Source organism: Trichechus manatus, unplaced genomic scaffold (assembly GCF_000243295.1).
Source record: "Trichechus manatus latirostris isolate Lorelei unplaced genomic scaffold, TriManLat1.0 scaffold00010, whole genome shotgun sequence".
Lineage (NCBI taxonomy): Eukaryota > Metazoa > Chordata > Mammalia > Sirenia > Trichechidae > Trichechus > Trichechus manatus.
In genome coordinates this window covers 18,618,328-18,632,677 of record NW_004443946.1, presented here as the reverse complement: position 1 = coordinate 18,632,677, position 14,350 = coordinate 18,618,328, and the positions used below count along the sequence as shown (strand labels likewise).

Genomic DNA, 14,350 nt, shown 5'->3' with positions numbered 1-14,350 from the left:
GATTCTTCTCATTATAAGTTGTTCCACATCAGCAAATTAAGGTCCTGAAAGCTTTACTCCATCCATATTATTAAGATCAACTGTACTGTGAGGAGGCAACTCTTCCCCAGTTGTATTGAGTGCCTTACAACCTGAGGGGCTTGTTTTCCAGCACTATATGAATGTTCTGCTGCTATTCAAAAGGTTTTCTCTGGCCAATTTTTCCGGAAATAGACTGCCAGGTTCTTCTTCCTAGTCTGTCTTAGCCTGGAAGCTCCACTGAAACCTGTCTACCATGGGTGATCCTGCTGGTATTTGAAATACTGGTGGCATATTTTCCAGGATCATAGCAACACACAAGCCACCACAGTATGAAACTGACAGACAAGTGATGGTTTCTTTTTAAATGTCCTTGGATAGAGAAAGTATTAGACATTAAACTGATAAGAACGTATACTATACTTGATCTCAGCCAAAAGGCTGAGAAGTGATGTTTACCGTTATTAAATTTCCCTCTGAGAACCGCCACAGCTGCATCCCATAAGGTTTGATATTTTGTGCTTTCATTTTCATTTGAGTCTAAATATTTCTGATTTCTTTTTTGATTTCTACCTTATCCCATCGGTTGTTTAACAATGTGCTATTTAATTTCCATATATTTGTGAAATTTCCAGTATTTCTTTTGTAATTAATTCCTAGTTTCATTTCATTATGGTGGGAGAAGATACCTTGTATGATTTCAACATTTTTAAATTTATTGAGGCTTGTTTTTGTGACCTAGCATGTATTGTATCCTTGAGAATGATCCATGTGCACTGGAGAATGATTCATGTGTACTGGAGAAGAATGGGTATTATTTTTTTGTTGGGTAGAGTATTCTATACATGTCTGTTAGGTCTGGTTAGTATTTTTTTTTTTAAATCACGTTGCTGTTGAGTTGATTTTGACTCATAAGGACCCTATAGGACTGCCCTGTATGGTTTCCAAAACTGTAATCTTTATGGAAGCAAACTGCCACATCTTTCTCCAGTGGAATGGCTGGTGGGTTCTGGTGGGTTCAAACCACTGACTTGTCGGTTAGCAGCTGAGCGCTTAACCACTGTGCCACCAGAGTTGTTATAGAGTTGTTCACATCCTCTATTTTCTTATTGTTCTTTTTTTCTAGCTGTTATGTCCGTTATTGAAAGTTTGCCCTATTAACTCCAGAGCCAGAGATTGGTCCCCTCTCTGAGAATGCAGCCATGGTCTACATTCACTGTGGCTGCAGCTGCTGCACCAGGAGGAGGAGGAGAGGAAACAGTAGAAAAAGAAGTTTTTCTACTGTTTAAAAGTCATCTTTTTCTTGTTTCAGCATGTGGTTAATTGCTGCAATTCTCTACTTGCTTTCTAGAGTTCTTACGGAGTTAATATTACAGACGTCTAGTTGCCCTTTTCGGTCCTTGCGTGGGAGGATCAGGGTCTTAGACCTGCTCACGCCACCATCTTCTCAGTTGTCAGGTAATTAAATGTTTTGACTCACAGGGATCTTTGGTGATGGCTGATAGATTATAGTGTCCTTGTAATGTAATATCAAAGACGATAAGCTTTGAACTGGTTGGAACGATGTCATAACACTTGTATGACCTCTTGAATAGCGGGTAAACACCACTTTCAAATTCTGTTGTTGTTCGGTGCCGTTGAGTTGGTTCTGACTCATAGCAACCCTACGTACAACAGAATGAAACATTGCCCTGTCCTCCACCATCTTCACAATCATTGTTATGCTTGAGCCCATTGTTGCAGCCACTGTGTCAATCCATCTCATTGAGGGTCTTCCTCTTTTTCGCCGACCCTCTATGAAGTATAATGTCCTTCTCCAGGGACTGATCGCTCCTGATAACATGTCCAAAGTACATGAGACGATGTCTTGCCATCCTTGCTTTTTCTTCTAACGCCATCTTCTTTAGCATGTCAGCTCCAGTGGTCCCTGGTGCTGCTGCTACCACTGCTGCAACTACCGTCACTACAGTCTGACTCCAAGGTTTTCGATGACAGCAACGGGAAGAATTGAGAGCTATTGAGATTATAAATTCTGTAGGAGGAGCAGGTTCAGGGTGATAATGGGGAGACCAGTTTACTTTTGGAGATGCTATGTTAATTTGAGGTTCATCATGAACTTCCAAGTAGAAATGTTGTGTAGAATATTGGATAGATGACTCTGGAGGTCAGGGAAAAGGTCCAATCTAGAGATAAAAACTTGGGAATTGTTAGCATATTGAAGATATTTAAATCTATGAGGCTGAATGAGATCATCTAGGGAGTAAATGTGGATAAAGAATAGATTCAAAGTTTGAGTCCTTGTGCCTTCCTCCTTTTAGAGGTCAGGAAAATGAGAAGCAATAGGCAGAAGACATTGAGAAGGAGGAATTGAGGTAGGAGGAAAACCAGAATGGAGAGCTGATGTAGAACCTGACGGAAGAAGCATTCCAACAATATTTCAAATATGATTCCACAGAAGACAGAGTGGAAGATTGCTAGAGTGATTAACTCAATTCATATCTTGCTGACTAGTTGAGTTAGGTGAAAACTAAGTTGTTCCCATTTGGTTTGACTATTTGGAAGTAATTAGCTAACCTTGACAAAAGTTGTTGAGGTATAGGTGAGGACAAAATTCTGATTGGAGTGGATTCAAGAAAAAATGGTAGGAGAGGAAGTGGAGATGGCAAGTATAGATGCTTTGGAGTTTTGCTGCAAAGGGCAACAGAAAAACAGTGTCATAACTGGAGAATATTTTAATGTCCAAGGAGAGGGAGGTTTGTTTGTTTATTTGCTCATTAAGAGGGGAATAGTAAAGCATACTAATGGGAATGATCCTACAGAAAGGGAAAAATTAATTATGTAGGTGAAAGAAGGGAGAATTGCTGCGATGATGTCCATGAGTCAGTGAGAGAGATGAGATCCAGGCAGCAAGAGGAGGGGTTAGCTTTAGACAGGAGCGTGGAGAGCAGATTCATTGTCACAGGAGAAAAGGCAGAATATATGGGTACAGACACTGGTAGGTTGTTTGATATACAGATGGGAGCACGTGGAAGTTTTCTTTGATTGCTTCTACTTTCTTAGCCTTATAGGAAGCAAGGCCATCAGCTAAGAGTGAGGAGGGGGAAGAGTAGGACTTACGAAGAGATGTAACATCCAGGAGAGTAGGAGAGTGAATGGACTAAGAAAATGTAGGATTTCCAGGAAGCATTTTATAAAAATGTAATGGATTATTTTAATGACCAGAAACCAAAGGCTAACAACTTCATACATTTTTTTGACAGCATACCCTTGGAAGCCATGCTGCAGGCCTTGGGATCAAAGAAGGGTAATAAGTGGTCCCCGACCTCCAGGAATTTAAAATTGAATGTAAGAGACAAATAATAACACATGAAAAATTCAAATACTATTTAAAACAATAGAAGAAATGTCTGTGACAGGAAGCGTGTAAAATTACCAAATATGTTTAAGAAGTTTATAGGAAGGAGAGAGGTGAAGTAGAGGTGATATGATGGCTGGGCTTGGGGGAATAGACAAATTCATAGATGTGAGGGTGAAGATACAGGAGATAACACTACTAAAGACTAAATCCTGAAGGGAAAGAAATAAGGAAATATCACCCTGGTGGCACAGTGGTTAAGACCTATGGCTACTAACCAAAAGGCCAGCAGTTCAAATCCACCTGCTGCTCCTTGGAAACACTATGGGGCAGTTCTATTTTGTGCTATAGGGTCGCTATGAGTTGGAATTGAATCATCTCGATGGTAATGGGTTTGGTTTTCGGTTTTTACGTTGCATGCATATTTATCTGAAATTCAAATTTAACTGAGTGTCCAGCATTCTAAGTTACTAAATCTGACAACTTTATCACCAAGCTTTAGGGAAACCAAAAGAACGTTGTTTTGAACAAAGGGAAGGGAGACTTGCAAGAACGAAAAATGCATTTAGTGGTGGCAAATGCTTCAGTGAAGCTGTGGAAATGAGATATTGTCATTAGGACACCATTGGCAGGCTTTGATACAGCAGTGAAGGCAGAAGCTCATGGTAACAGATATGGATCACTCAGTAGAGAGGTTTGCAGTAAGAAAGGAGAGAAATACCCAGTCTGAGGCCAAATGTGGAAATGGAACCTAGGCTCTGGGCTCTCAGGATGATGTATATATTTAGATAATGCATGAACAACCAAAAGCCAATCTTTGAGGTACTCTGTAAAGGTGGAAATTGGCCATATGGTGGAGTCATAGCTTAACTGGCTTTGTACTCAGGGCTCAGGCATCTTCTGGTGGGGAGCAAGACCAGGGAAGGAGATACCATTACTGCAAATGAAGTATGAGAGAGAAAAAGGAACGGCAATCCTACCGTTGTCAAAATGTTCATTTTAATTTAGTTGTAGACCAAATTCAGATACTACCAGATGGAAACTGGATTATGAGTTTTAGGTTATATGCTGCTTGATAGAAATACACTCTTAATACACTCTTTATCCAGGAGGGCCTGCCCTATAGTGGAGTTTCCTTCATTATGGCTGTATAAATGCAAGCTTCAAAGAAATTCCACAAGAGCCAAGAACTGCTATGAAAAAGCAATAGTACAACTTTTCCTGCCTGGCCACCAGAGGTGGGGGCTTGGTCACTGAGGATATCAAGTCCAAGGGCTGTTCACTATCAATGGGTAGAAGTATCAGAATGACAGTGACATATGCTTCTCAAGCAACTTTTTATCCTTAGGGGCCTCAAAGTTCCATGTTATCATTGTAGAATATTTATTGTTAAAATGCCTGACCCCTGTAAAAAACGGTGACAGCTTTTTGAAGGGGTTTCCAAAAGTGAGGGTTAACAGAGTGACCTTTGACTATAACTGCTAATGGATTAGGGTCAGGGACAGCTGAGTGCTCACAGATCTTAAGGATATTGTCATCTATCTTTCTCTCTGAATGGAGTGTTCATCTTGCCAGTTCCTGTAGTTAATTAAATTGTTAACTCCATCTATTTATAGCAGCCAACACTTCACTGGTATGTAGTAAATGCTGATTATTAATCAGGGGGCTCTACTGACTCAGGGTGGAACGGAATGTAATTATTCAAATTAGATTTAGGCCAAGGTCCAGTGACCTCACAGGCAGCATCCTGATTCTGCAAGCGCTAGTTTCCGTAAACTGTGTCTCTGCAAGACGTAGAGATTCCAATCTTCGGGAACCTTGGGGTGAATAGTGATGCTGAGTTTAGGCATCTCCCGGCATCCTTAAAAGGATTGCGTTCTCTGCTATAAATGTACCTATGCACCTGCCAGCTCATGACTCAAAATCAGCTTCATCGAGTAAATCATTATACAAGGTAGCTATGGATGTAGAATTTTAATAGTAAATCAATGAAAGTTAATTTTCATGGACACTGTTACAGAGGCTGTTCACCAAGCCTGTCTCCTATCATATATCACATTACTTAACACTTTGGGAGAAAAACTAAGATTTTATGTAGGTGATTAAAAAAATAATAAAAAGACAGACATTGGAATGACCCAAGCTGCCTGACTAGATTTGACCAAATGTCCTCCCCAACATTTACCATTTAGGCCTTTAGTGAGAAATTAGGATACTCTCAGGGTAGGTAGGAGTCCTTGGGTGGTCCAAATGGTTAAACGCTTGACTGCTACCAAGAGGTTGGTGGTTTGAACCCACCCACAGGTGCCTTGGAAGAAAGGTCTGGTGGTCTAATTTTGAGAAATCAGTCACTGAAAACCTGGTGGAGCACAGTTTTACTCTAACACACATGGGATTGCCAGGACTTAAAATTGACTCGACGGCAACTTTCTTTTTTTTTTTTTTTTTTTCGGTTCAGGGTAGGAAGAATGGAGGAAGAACATCTAAGAGGAGTTCTCTGGGGAGTTTGCAGCTACTCTGAGAGGGAGCTTCAGATAAAGGAAGAATTGGTCCTCCCACATCAAGCACTGATTCAGGAGTCAGGTGAGACCAGCATGGCTGCTCCCTCACCTCCCCCAACCCCTTAGGTTAGATACATGTTATTCTGAGCTGTTGCTGCTTGTGGGCCTCTCAGCTTTTCAAATAAAAGTGTGCTGACCAAGTGAAAATGAGCTTCCCTTTTATTCTATAGAATCAAGTATTTAGCACTTGAGGGTCTTTTCATTGTCATTTGGATGTTCTGAGAAATCTGGAAAGTGCTTTTAACTTCCTGGTGGGTGGAGAGGGGAATAAGTGATTTAAATGTATTGCCATTTACCTGGTGTTTGTCTTAGTCAGGGATTGTTTGATTCCAAATAACAGAAATCCTCTAAAACGAGCTTGAGCAAAAATGGGTGATTTTATTAAGTAGGTACAGGGATATCTACTCAAGAGCAGGATGTTCAGCTGGGTCTCACAAGGATCCACACCAAGACCGTGTCTCAGTTCTTTCTGAGTATTTGCTCCTTCTTCATTTCCTCCAAGGACTGACTTTCTCTTAGCTTATATATGGCTCATCATGGATGCCTTCATACGGTACCTTCAATCTCAGAGTTACAAGATGTTCCTGGTCTAGGCCCCATAGCTGTCTGATTTAATCTCATTGCTTTTATTCCTCCAAATATATATATAGTATTTTTTATGGAATTATACTTCAAATAACATAAGATTCACCATTTTAAACCGTCAGAGGATTTTTTTTTGCATATTCCCTAATTCCCTATAGCTGTACGACCATCACCACTATCTAATTACAGAATATTTTCATCACCCCAACAAGAAACCTCATACCTATTAACTTTTAGTCCTAATTCCGCCTTTCCCCCATCCCCTGGCAACCACTTCCTGTATGGATTTTCCTATTCTGGACATTACCATATAAATGGAATCATACATCTGTGGCCTTTTGTGACTGACTTCTTTCACTTAGCATGTTTTCAAGGTTCATCCATGTTGTAGCATGTAACACTATTTCATTTCTTTTTATGGCTGAATAATTTTCCCTTGTATGGATATAACACATTTTGTTTAACCATTCATCAGCTGATGCCCATTTGGGTTGTTTCCAGTTTTTGGCTATTATGAATAATGCTTCTATGAACATTGGTGTGAAAGTTCTTTTTTTGTGTGTGTGTGAGGATGGTGCAGGACCGGGCAGTGTTTTGTTCTGTTGTACGTAGGGTTGCTATGAGTTGGAACCGACCTGACGACACCTAACCACCACCACCACAACAACATATATGTGCAGTTCTGTCTGTGTATACCTAACAGTGGAATTGCTGGGTCGTGTGGTCAGTTTGGAAACCCTGGTGGTGTAGTGGTTAAGAGCTATGGCTGCTAACCAAAAGGTGGGCGGTTCGAATCCACCAGGCACTCCTTGGAAGCCCTATGGGGCAGTTCTACTCTGTCCTTTAGGGTCACTTTGAGTCGAATTGACTCTATGGCAATGGGTTTGGGTTTTTTTTGGTTTACGGTCAATTCTATGTTTAACTCTTTGAGGAACTGCCAGACGGTTTTCCACAGCAGCTGCTCCATTTTACATTCCCACCAGCAATATGTGAGGCCCACTGCTTTTTAGTTCTAAATTACTGGGAGACAGAGTCTGATTGTCCCATCTAGACCTCAGGATTAGTTGCCTTTGCTCAGTTCAATACAGCTCAAGATGGAGGTGGGCAATAGGGGGCCGAAGTAGGATGGTCATATGGCACAGTTACATAGGCAGAGGCCCCCTGTGGAGCAGTTCTCAGAGAAGAAGGATGGGCTGGATATTTTGGAAATTTTTCCTTCCTGTTTAACCCCACCCTCAACATACCACCTTTAAAATGGTCCAGGATCATGAAAGCGGTCAGTTGATGATAACCTCAAACTTCTTTCTAAGACAAGGCACGGAACTCTCTAGTGACTAGTAAAAGGTAATTTGTTCACTTTGAATAGATATTTCTTACATCAAATCTGTGAGGCAAATAAAAACTCCAATCCAACGTGGAGCTGTTAACCAACACGTCCAAGATCATAAAGTATGGTAGTGACAGTCCCGGAATTAGCACTTGGAACCTCAGTGCTACTGATTGGATTCTCAGGCCACCTGTTGGCTGGAACCTTAATTATTGTCCTTCCTTGTTATTTTAGGACCCGAATTTCCATTCTTTATTCTTGCCTTCAGGGAATTTGTAGACAAAACCTCACTTAAATGCATTCCAAAATGAGCTGCTTTATCAAAATCCCAGGATGCCGTCAAGCCCATCTGTTTCCTCTGCTGCATTAACTTATTTGTTGCAGTAAAGCCCCTGACAGTCCTCAGAGAGATGCAGTTATAGGAAAGAACACTGATTTTGAGGGAAGGATTCTAGGGTCATTGAGATTTATTCCCCCTCTATGCAAAGTCTGTGTAACGTGTGCAGTAGCCTGAGATCGCCCTTGGCATCAAGCATGGCTCGTGTTTGAGCAGCTAATTGCGCAGCCTGTGCATGAGGGGAATAGTAAGCAAAGGATTCCCACCACAGAAGGTTTAACAATCAGGAGCTTCACATACTGCGATGGAAATGAGGCAGTTGTGCAGCATTTTAACTGAGCATTACCCTGGAGCCTGTCTCCTAGTATTAAGACTCTCACAAATTATTGATTTGGATTCAAATGGGGAAGAAGGATTTAACATTTGCCTTGTTTTCTGTGAAAGTCAAGATAAATGCACACTGGCAAATTTGAGGTCAACTCTGTGTGTGTGTGTGTGTGTGTGTGTGTGTGTGTGTGTGTGAGAGAGAGAGAGAGAGAGAGAGAGATTAAGTAGTAGATGTAGAGATCTGAGGGGATAAATCTAAACAGTGCTGGATAGTAAGCCTTAGAAATACTTTAGATTTACTCCACATTTCTGGTGCTTTATAACAATTTACAGTCATTGTTTGTTTTATTTGCATGGTCCAAAGGGACAAGGGTCATCATTTCTGTTTTCTAGCACTAAGAGGTGAAGTTAGGTGGCTGAGTCTCCATGGAGTGGCAATTCACATGTTATGTGAGTCCACTACCCAGATCACGGATTGTGGGTGGTGTTGTTTCTCTCCTACTTCTGTCTTCAAGAGGGCCTCCAGACACAGCGGGTGACACTGATGGATTATCCCTACCTGGCTTCTTATTGAAGCCCCACATTGTACACAGAATGGGTGAGATAGTTGACGCCTCAGTCAGGAATGGACAGCTAACAGGTCAATACAAACTCAACCTGAAATTGCTGTCACAGCAGCTTGTTACAGCTTTTGGCTTTGATGGACAGCCACAGCACTTTGTAATTCAGCAAATGCAGTGCTGACGGACTGCTCCATTAGGTACAACTGTAACGAGAAGTCAGGTGATCTGGAGCTTGGTTCTGCTGAGTTTTGTAACCTTGGGACGATTTCTCAGTGCCTTTGAGATTGTTTCTTCTTCTGTTAGAGAGGTGGGGTGGAAGTTAGACTCTCTCCTAACCAGTATTGACTAGGATAATGCATGTGAAAGTACTTAAAAAAAAGAAAGAAGAGGAATTGTCAATACTCCAAAGCTAGGCAGAATTCCCTTCAGAACATTTCCCCTTCTAGGGTGGGGAAAGTGAGAGAAGAGGATTAACATTCTTTTGAAGCAGGCATCACATATTTTGTCTCATTGAACCCCATCGAGAATCCCTGGATGGTGCAAATGGTTAATGTGCTCAGCTGCTAACCAAAGTCCACCCAGAGGCTCTTTGGAAGAACAGCCTGGCAATCTACTACTGAAAAATCAACCATTGAAAACCCTATGGAGCACAGTTCTACTCTGACACACATGGGGTCACCATGAATTGGAATTGACTCCACGGCAACTGGTAGAGGGGCAGTGGTGATTCAGTTGTAGAATTCTCACCTTCCGTGTGGGAGACCTGGGTTCTGTTCCAGCCAATACACCTTATCTGCAGCCATCACCCGTCTGTCAGTGGAGGCTTACATGTTGCTGTGATGCTGAAGAGGTTTCGGTGGAGCTTTCAGACTAAGATGGACTAAGAAGAAAGGCCTGGTGATCTACTTCTGAAAGTCAGCCAGTGAAAACCCTATTGATCATAATGGTCTGAACCACAACTGATTATGGGGATGGTGCAGGACCTGGAAGTGCACACGGAGTTGCCATAAATTGGGGGCTGACTTGATGGCAGCTAACAACCAACAACAATCCCGTTGAGGTGGATATGTTATTCCTGTTTTGCAGATGACTTAAATGAGGCTCAGAGAAGATAAGCGACTTCCTCAAAAGCACTCAGTAATTGACTGAAGCAAGACTAGAAATTTGTCTGATTCCAAAGCTGTGTCTAAAATATGTGGTCCCCACCTCAGGATTCAGCCCAAGATTTACTTCTACATTAGCAACCCATCTTCTCTCTCTTGCTTCGGCCACTTTTAACTGTTATATGACCCTGGATAAATGAACCCCTTTGAGCCTGATTCCTTATGCTGAAAATGGGATTAATACCACTGGCATTGCAGACTTGTATGAGGAATGAACAAGCCAGCCTATGTAAAGTGCTTCGCTGGTGTGGGCACAGAGAAGGGGCCTCATTCCCCACCTCATCCGTGCTCCCTAAGTTGGACTTGTGCCTCGAGGCTTCCCTTCTTCTATCAGCAAGAAGAATGAGAAAATATCACTGCACATGATCCTTCCATTTTTAGTGACATTAAAAACATTGTTTTGAGAAATGTCCTTAGATATTGTCTAAGCTAGGCACCTAAGCAAGTTCTCTGGGGAAGACTATACTTCAGTGGAAGGAAGGAATGTACCTTGAGCTGTTGCTCCATGATAGGTGACTCAAGGCAGAAATTTTTGATGTCATTGATTATTTTATTTGTCTTTCCTTAATAGCTAAAAGCCACAGCCCCATTATTCTCTCCTACTGCTCATTATTAATACCATTTAATATTCATCAATAAGTTGATAAAGTCTATGAAATACCATTATTCCACTTTAAGATAGTGATCTGAATCCACACACTTAACTCTTCTTCCTTCCAACCAAATTCCATTTGAAATGGTTAAAGAAATACTGGAAAACATTTGCAGCAGATCTTGAAAACAGAGAAGGATGCCGCCAACAGGCCATAAAATTTAAGAAATTCCTAGAAGACACAGTTTACATAATAACTGGATTTAGGGTCTTACTGTAGAATAATGAGAAGCTGTTGTTTATAAATTTTTCACTAAAAGCTGGACTGAAAACTTAGAAATATGAATTTAGGAAAGTACTGATCCACCTGTAATTCAACACAGGTAAAGGAAAGGCTCATTTGGAAAATAAGCAAATAGAGTCCTTCTGCAGAGCCAAGCTCAGAACAACTGGAAGTAAACGTGGACCAAATCTGAACCCTACAAATGACCTTTGGAAGGTGGATCTTGACTCCACAAGAGCAGGTGGCCAGGGTGTTCCACTCTTGCCATGAACTGCCGTGTCAAGTGAAATGGAGGTATCATTACAGCAGGTTCCTATGAAGGGAACTCAAGAAGGGGCTGGCTTGGGGAGACTACAGCAAAGCCAGAAAAACAGCTATTAGCCACAGCAGTAAACTTTCTTATATATGCTCCCTCCTAACTTCCCTGATGGCACAGTGGTTAAACGCTCAGCTGCTAATTGAAAGGTCAGTGGTTCAAACTCACTAGCTGCTCCCGGGAGAAAGATGTGGCAGTCTGCTTCCATAAAGATTTACAACCCTGGAAACCCTATAGGAAACCATACTCTGTCCTGTAGGATCGCTAGGAGTCAGAATTGATTTGGCAACAATGGGTTTGTTTTGTTTTTTGGAAATTTTTGGTGCAAACTAAACTGCCAATCTTGAAAACTAAAACTACAAAAATATGAAATATTTCCTTTCCCCCTTTTCTGAACTAAACTGTTTGAACAGAGATCCGTGCAGTTTCTGATAAGCTACCTTTCAAATCCTGAAACAGGAAAAACATAAACAGTCATTTCCTAAACTCATATTTTTATTGAACACTTATTATGTGCTAGGCATTATGCTAGGCACTGGAGATATGACACAGACATATTCGGATGCTACCTTCGTGGAGTTTAAAATCTAGTGATGGAGGGGTCCTAAGTAAAGAGAAAATTACAATACAGAGTGATAAGTGTAGGATGGGGATGCTATGGGAGCACACGGTAGGGTAACTGAAAATGGGATCAGAGTGGCAATTATCAGCTGAAATATGAAGGATGTGTAAGGGTCAGGCAGGTAAAAATGTTGGGGTGGATGAAAGTTTCATTCAGAGGTAACATCATGTGCAAAGACCTGAAGTCAAGCAGAAAGAGAACATGGGAAGATCAAGGAGCTGCAAGGATGGGCAAATAGGAAAAACCCACTGAACCTGAAAGGTTATTCAATGCATAGTCCCAAATGAGGGAGGCCAGTGAGAGCAATCAGAAGAAATGACCACTCTGAAATGGACTTATTCCAAGAAATCAGGGGAAAAAAATTAGGTGAATTACCAGTTCCTTTCAGTATTTCAATACATGATTAGAGAAGACACTCTATTCATGAAAACAGAACACTCTGAGGTTAGGAAATATGGCCATCAGATCAGAAATATAATCCTTAAATTAAAATTTTGAACACAGGCAGCATCGAGAAAATTGGACTGTGCAGTAAATGGAACTGGGGAATTAGGTGATTAGGTTGAGAACTTCCCCCAGAACTCAGAGGAAAATAACACAAACATAACCATAATGTAAGTGAAGGAAAGATATATGGTGGATAAATCCAGCAGAGCCAATGTAGGGGCAATAAAAATACCAAAAGAGAGAGCAGCTAGAGGAAAGTCTGCTTTCTCTTAAAAAAGAAAGGAAAAGAAAAAAAATTCCTGAATTTAAAGAAACACTTGAGTCTTCATACTGAAAGGACCTACTAGGCATCAGATAATATGAAGGTGCTGACTCCCATACTGAGATACAGCCTAATGCAGGTTCCCTCCTACACTCAGAAAAACACAAAACAAAATAAAAACAAACAAAACAGATTACCTAGAAAGGGGAAAAAATAAGAGTATCAGCATACTGCTTTTCTACCACACTCGGAAGAAGTACAACCAGAATGCTCCTTAGAAGCAAGGATGGTGAGACTATGCCTCACATACTTTGGACATGTTATCAGGAGGGATCAGTCCCCGGAGAAAGACATCATGCTTGGTAAAGTAGAGGGTCAGCGAAAAAGAGGAAGACCCTCAAGGAGATGGATTGACGCAGTGGCTGCAACAATGGGCTTAAGTGTAACAACGATCGTGAGGATGGAGCAGGATAGGGTAGTGTTTCATTCTGTTGTACATAGGGTCACTATGAGTTGGAACGGACTCGACGGCCCCCAACAACAGCAATCGCTAGAAGTCATAGAATAACATCTCTAGAATTTTGAAGGAGAAGATTGTTACCCAAGGATTTCTTTTTTGGTTTGTGTGTGAGGGCAATAGAAAATTTATTCTCAAACATTCAGGATCTCATAAAATGTTCCATACTCCTCCTATGAAAAATTCCTTGAAGAAGTCTTACAGCAATTCAAGAAAGAAATAAAAATAAAGAATTGAAATTGGGGAAATCCAGGGCATCATAGATTTTTTTTTACAAGGGAAGAAACTAGTAAAATTTAGAATTAATATATAAATAATTGCTGTTGACATGATTATGAAATTTAGTAAAAATGTTAAAAAATGTTAATTATCTGGATTTAAAAAGATAGCTTATTTAGATAAAATTTGGGAGCTTGGAGAAAGAGAGAGGAAGTGAATGGAGGCCCTGTGAGGACATAGATTTTGTCTGGTTTGCTTAATATTTTATCGTCAGAGTTAGAACAGTTCCTGGCACTGTATTCAATGATAAATGGAATGTGTGCTAAATCTCTATAATCAATTAGCATGAAAAACTCCTATGAATCCAAAATAAAAAAGACAATCTAATATAAAGACAAAAAAGGCCAAATGGTAAAAAAAAAAAAAATCAAACTAAAACCAAGAAAAACCAAAAAACTTCAACCTAACTAATAATCAGGAAAATGCAAATTAAAACAACAAATCTATACCAATCACCACCCATCAATTTGATTGTCAAAGATCAAAATATCTGACAATACCAAGTGTTGGTAGTGATGTGAAACAGGAAGTCCCTCAGTCTATTGGTGGAACTATAAATTAGTCCTAATACTTTGGAGAATTTGTCAATATCAAGCAAAGTTGAAAATGTTCATCCCTTATAACTTAGCAATTCCACTTCTAGGCATATACCCTAAAGAAGTTCTTGCAAATGTGCCACTCCTCTACCCTCCATGAACTTCTCCAAGGATGTTCATTAGGTATTGGTTGTAGTCATGAAAAATTGAACACAATCTAACTGTCCATTAAAAGGGGTAAATAAACTGTAGTTTATTCA

General features: G+C 40.6%; 1 non-coding gene across 1 annotated transcript; it reads right to left on the bottom strand.

Annotated features, from left to right (window-relative positions):
• Positions 1-273: 273 nt before the first annotated feature.
• On the bottom strand, positions 274-471 carry LOC111819522 (U2 spliceosomal RNA). The gene has a single exon (XR_002823129.1). It is a non-coding gene; the product is annotated as a U2 spliceosomal RNA (small nuclear RNA).
• Between the last annotated feature and the right edge of the window lie 13,879 nt (positions 472-14,350).